General features: G+C 36.8%; 1 protein-coding gene and 1 non-coding gene across 2 annotated transcripts in view; one reads left to right on the forward strand and one right to left on the reverse strand.

The window, feature by feature from the left end:
- Positions 1 to 5,721, reverse strand: part of LOC128554748 (NXPE family member 4-like) — a 32,450-nt gene extending 26,729 nt beyond the window's left edge. Inside the window, exon 1 of the mRNA XM_053536063.1 lies at positions 5,513 to 5,721. The gene's annotated coding sequence lies outside the window, so the exon portion shown is untranslated. The remainder of the gene's footprint in view (positions 1 to 5,512) is intronic.
- Trnat-ggu (transfer RNA threonine (anticodon GGU)) lies at positions 1,763 to 1,834 on the forward strand. Its single transcript has one exon. It is a non-coding gene; the product is annotated as a tRNA-Thr (tRNA).
- Positions 5,722 to 6,000: the final 279 nt, after the last annotated feature.

A 6,000-nucleotide genomic window follows, 5' to 3' on the forward strand; every position in this document is an offset into this window, starting at 1 on the left:
TTTACTCTGGTGCTGTCAGGTCTGTGGATTTTTAGCTCGTACTAAATAGAGATTTTGGAATTTGCATTACCGGTTACATCCTTGTTGTAATTTGAAATAACCTATTCTGGAAAGTATATAGTTTGTCCCATGATGTGCCATTTTTTATGGTGTTGCTCAAAGCGAGGTAAACAAAATGCAACGAATTCAGAACACGTGTGCATAACTTGTACTAAATCGAAGAAAATATGACGGTTCCAAACAAGCGCTCTATGATCTTCACTGGCTACCCATCAAAGTCAGAATCACATTCAAGATGCTCACCTACATGTATAATTGTTCAGTCTTCATTCTCCGGAATATCTTCCAGAACTTCTCCTAAAACAAACTCAGTTAAGGAACTTAAGTTCTTCAAATTCCGTTACAGGGTTTTTCATTGTTCCCGTCAACAAGCGCAAAGCGTTCAGCGACAGAAGTTCAAGTATTGTTGGACCTAAACTCTGGCACGAATAGCCTCTCGAAATAAGGAACTTAGACACATCAGATGTTTTCAAAAATATGTTGAAAACTCATCATTTTAGAAATTACTTTTTTAGAGCATGTGACTGTGATTTTGAAGATATTGTGGTAAAATGGACAGGATGATTTTTACTGTGTAAATACATTTGAATATGAGCAATTTTATCATAAATACAAAAATACAGTTGTTTGTAATAACTTATGGACATGCCATAAGAACTCACTCTTACTTACTTACTAATAAAACAGCTATCTAACTGTATCTTAATATTCTAATTATATTATTATTAATCTTACCTGTTGTCTGCTCTTTTATTTAATACTTACTTAAAAGTTTATTCACATCATATTTATTGCTCATATATTTCATACATCTTTAAATGTCTTAAGTTTTAGACTTATTTTTTATATGTTTGTTAAACGCCTTTGAATATGTTTTACGTAAAAATAGGCGTTTATTCAAATAAAACAGTTTCAAGTTTGAAGTTTCACGAACAGATTTCTGTATACAGCTGAGATTTTTTTAACAATGACTTTGCACTTGCATATCTTATCCACTAGTTATCCCCCGCCGATGAAATCGGGAGTGGGTATTGAATCTCGTTGTCCGTCCGTCGGTGCGCTCGTATGTACGTGCGTCCGTCCGTGCGTCTGTCTGCAGCCATTTCTCAATAACTAGCAAGTAGAAATTCATGAAACTTGAAATAAGCATGTGTCACGGCACATGACTTGAATATTAAAACGGGGAGAAAATGTGTAGGCGGCCTGGTAGCTCAGTCGGTAGAGCATCGGAACGGTATTCCGAGGCCCCGGGTTCGAGTCCCGGTCTGGCTGCACATTTTTCTCACCCTGTGACATTTGGCGCCCAACGAGGGACCGTGACTAAATATACTCCGAGATCATGTTTACCTTGTTCTCTATCCCATTAGAAATTCGAGGACGAATTTCATATAGTGGGGGAGTATGTCACGGCACAGGACTTGAATATTAAAACGGGGAGAAAATGTGTAGGCGGCCTGGTAGCTCAGTCGGTAGAGCATCGGAACGGTATTCCGAGGCCCCGGGTTCGAGTCCCGGTCTGGCTGCACATTTTTCTCACCCTGTGACATTTGGCGCCCAACGAGGGACCGTGACTGAATATACTCCGAGATCATGTTTACCTTGTTCTCTATCCCATTAGAAATTCGAGGACGAATTTCATATAGCGGGGGAGTATGTCACGGCACAGGACTTGAATATTAAAACGGGGAGAAAATGTGTAGGCGGCCGGGTAGCTCAGTCGGTAGAGCATCGGAACGGTATTCCGAGGCCCCGGGTTCGAGTCCCGGTCTGGCTGCACATTTTTCTCACCCTGTGGCACATGTACCAACATACTACAATGATGCCCGTCAAAGTTTTTTTCTTTTTCTTTTTTGGGTTGGTCAATTTCCCTTAGAGTTATTGCCCTTGGTTTAATGAAAAATGCCCAAAAATGTCCGTCCGGAGCCATTTCTCATTAACTAGCGGGTAAAATTTTATGAAATTTTAAAAAAACAATAACCAACATATTGCAATGATGCCCGTCAAGTTTTTCTTGGATTAATCAATTTTCCTTAGAGTTATTGCCTTTGATTTAATGAAAAATCCAGGTCTGCAGCCATTTCTCAGTAACAAGTGGTAGAATTTCAAGAAACTTGAAATGAATATGAAACAACATACTTTGATGATGCCTGTCATATTTTTAGTTGGTCATTTTTCCATAGAGTTATTGCCCTTTAATTGTTTAAAAATCTACAGATTAGTACATAACGGAATCACCGATTGGTAGAATTTCATTAAACTTCTTTCATTCTTTTCCATTAACATTTATTATAAACATGTGAAGTTGTGTACCCACACCTGGTCACCAACTTGCCTTGGTCACAACCCCTCGCCCTCCGAAATCCCGCACCCCCAAAAAAATTCATTCTTTTTTATCATTTTTTTTTCAAACCTTCCAAGAATATTTATCAACATGCAAAGTTGTACTCTTCCCCCACCTCACTCCTCCACCCCGCTGAGTCATGCCCACCACCCCGATTATGCACCACCCTCTACCACCACCCACATTTTTCCATCAGCATTTACAATCAAGATGTGATGTTTGTACTCTCATCCGGCCTCCCCTGCTGACCGCCCCCACCCCCTCCCCCAAACCGAAAAAAAAACATTTATTTTCTGTCAAATTGATTTTGACTATTGAAATTATTTGCTTCTTAGTAACTTTCTTAATTTTCTGACGGATATATATATTTTTTTGCCATTCCTGACCACAAACCCTTTCGGCGGGGGATACCAATTCATCGAATTCGCTTGTTTAGTATTTGTAGCTTAGGTTTCCCGATTTTGCATGTCATATTTTATAAATGTCAGATGATTTCTCATAAACATTTCAAAAGGTAGACGGTAAGTATATAATGTATAAAGAAAATTGTTGCAAGTCGACACAGAATATTTTATTATGATGCAATTTGAAAACTGATTTTAAGGTGATAGGGTTAATCTGAAATGTTGCATTCGACCTCGGTGGATTTTGCTAGGACTGGATACCACGAAGAACTTTCGCCGAGTGTGTTGCGGACTTGCAAATTCCACGAGAGACGATTGCATCATTGCAGATCAAGGTACTGTTTGAATGACCTTTATGCACAGCGTTATATAAGTCAAAACTTAGTATGATTTAAGATTAGTAAGACTGATATACTCGTTTGAAGCGGCAAAACTTTTGGGGAAAGGCACGTCATAACGTAATTTATAACGTCATGTTTGACAGTCACAACTAAAACAAAGAGTCATTCCGTAGTATATTTTCTGTATCCGAAGAGGGTTGAGCAAAAATTTGTATTCATTAGTGAAAAACATTTTTATAGAAGATTCTTGAGTATTATATAAATGAAAGATAAAAGGTAAGGGTAAATTTTCCGAAAGCACAGAGTACCCTAAACATAGGCACAGAGCCATTGCATCCCAAAGTAGGCCAACAATCCAAAAAGAAACTGTATAGGAAAAATATTGTATATATCTTAAAATACATTTAAATTACATGCAAAATATAAAAAAAATGAGTGGGTTTAGGGGTAGATAAAGGGTTGGGTGTTGGGAGAAATTGGACGAAAGCAAGGATGAACATACAACAGTCAAAGCGACGTTCCTAAAACGAAATCTCCCTACACAGCGCAAACAAGCAACAGACAAACACACTCACACACACAATTACAATGCAAAGAAAAACAAACAGGCAATGAAAGGAAATCCTAGACAGTGGGCTTTTCTTTTATAGTCTACTGAAAACAAAAGACATTGGTGCATATTATTAAAGATTATAGGTAAGGGTAGATTTCTCGGAAGAACAGAGCACCAAAACCACGGCCCAGAGCCACGCATTTGCAAAGTATGCCCACATCAAGAAAAAGCTGTAATGGAAATATATTAAAGACGGGTTGCTTCAAACATCTATCAAGTACATGTTAATTTATGCCAAATATAGATAGAGGGGAAGGAAATGGTAAGGGGTAAAATGGGGTAGTGGGCGGGATGAACTTGAAGGGAAATTCGAATTTAAACTTTCAAGTTTGTTATGTAGAGACAATAAATAAATATCGGCCAAGCGTTCATTGTGACTCCGCAATGACACGCAGTTCCCGAATGTTTATTGAAAACCATTATTTTTGCCCTAGAAACATTATAAACAAAAAAAAAATAAAAAATAAACAAACAACATTTCCCGCCATAAATATTTGGTTAGCAACGAATTTTGGTATTTGAAGTTGTTCCTACTTTCTTATTTTTAGAAAACCAGGCTTTACCAGTAAGTTTGTTATACACAGGTACACAGGTAATCTTGGGTCATGGGTTCGAATCCCACACTGAGAAGTCTTTTTCCCAATTTTTGAGACATTCTGCATTTCTAAACTGATCAAGATTCAATAGCAAACAATCAATAATGAAAATGTATATATAATATAACATTTTAAAGTGGGAGAAAACAATCTGCTGAATTAACCGCGATATAAAGTATATTAATTTGCAGACGTAAATGACACTTTCAAAACAAATTACATGTGGAAACTCAATGCTCGTGTAAAATTGTTCATATAAAAGATGAGTTACATGTTTACAAATATAGGCATTTTAAATGCATTTGATATTGTAGTTGTTTCAATACCAACTTTTATGTCCTAAGTACTTTTATATGGGCACCGCGCAAGGAAGGTTGACGGTCAAGATTATGGTGGCCACGAGAATTCACTCATTGTAAAAGGAGAGGTGGTGCAAATGCAAGGGAGTGTAAATGCAATAGAGTAGGGGTTGAAGAATATGGGTTGGTGGTAGAAACAGGAAAGAAACGGCAACAAATACAACATTAAATACGAAACACGGTAAACAAGTTGAAAATAGGGGCACCGCCTTGAAATGGCCTATACCTATATTATAGAAACTTGATGGTTCAAATGCTTTTAGGGGATGCCGACCCCGCACTAACACTATTTTCAACAAGGTAGACGGATGTAGATAAAATCACTCCGTGCTCAGTAAACTCTGACATTAGTGACAAAATTCCAGATAAAATAAAGTAAAGATAAATATATGGTCAGTCTAAGGTATAATAATTACACCGATGAACATAACAGGTTGTCTGGAATGAAATCATCAAGAACCTAACTTTTCAGGGCACAACTAAGCAAGCTTTCGATTAAACATTTTCAACAGTTTCTTACAAATTCAGAAATCAAAATACATGAAGACTTTGTCCTTAGTTGTGTTCATTGTATAAATTTTGAACGACGATTGATTAGTCAGAATATTGAGTTTTAAAAATGTAGTTAATACAAAGGGACAACTGTTTAAACTTAATACAAAGTAACTTATATTATTCAAAGACTTAGTTTTATAGCTGTTGTGGGCTGAGTAGGTCGTCCACACACATTTGATCAAGCTTAAACGATATGGGTTTCTTAATGGTAATAATATAAAACTATAAGGAAAGAGTTTATACCTTTCAATGAAAATGTTGAGTGATGTACAGAAACTGCCTTATTTACGTCCTGGCAGGGTTCAAATGTAAGAGCTTCTTCTTCCAGTATGATGTCGTAAAATCTTGGATTACAGGGATCCTCGATGCCATACTCTTGTGGTCTGTAAAATGAAATAAAGTTTAACTATTTCTAGTGATTGTTTATAGTGTTAGTCCGATGCACTAATCCGTAACTTTGATTTACTTGAAACGTGGATTTTCAGCAAGATCAGGATATAAACTATATACCGCTGTGAAGGTCTCTACAGATGATAGCTGGAAATCTTGAAATTTGTTAATATGTTTAACATTTGCAATGTTTCGTCACCTGTCGTGAGTACACCAATTAAATCCCGAAACACTGTTACAAGCTACAAAAACAATAAGCAAGAAATGTAGGATACATTTATCATATACGGTTAATACACAGGAAGTATGTTCGAATAAGATAAAATTTATTTTAAAAAGAA

Source organism: Mercenaria mercenaria, unplaced genomic scaffold (assembly GCF_021730395.1).
Source record: "Mercenaria mercenaria strain notata unplaced genomic scaffold, MADL_Memer_1 contig_710, whole genome shotgun sequence".
Classification (NCBI taxonomy): domain Eukaryota; kingdom Metazoa; phylum Mollusca; class Bivalvia; order Venerida; family Veneridae; genus Mercenaria; species Mercenaria mercenaria.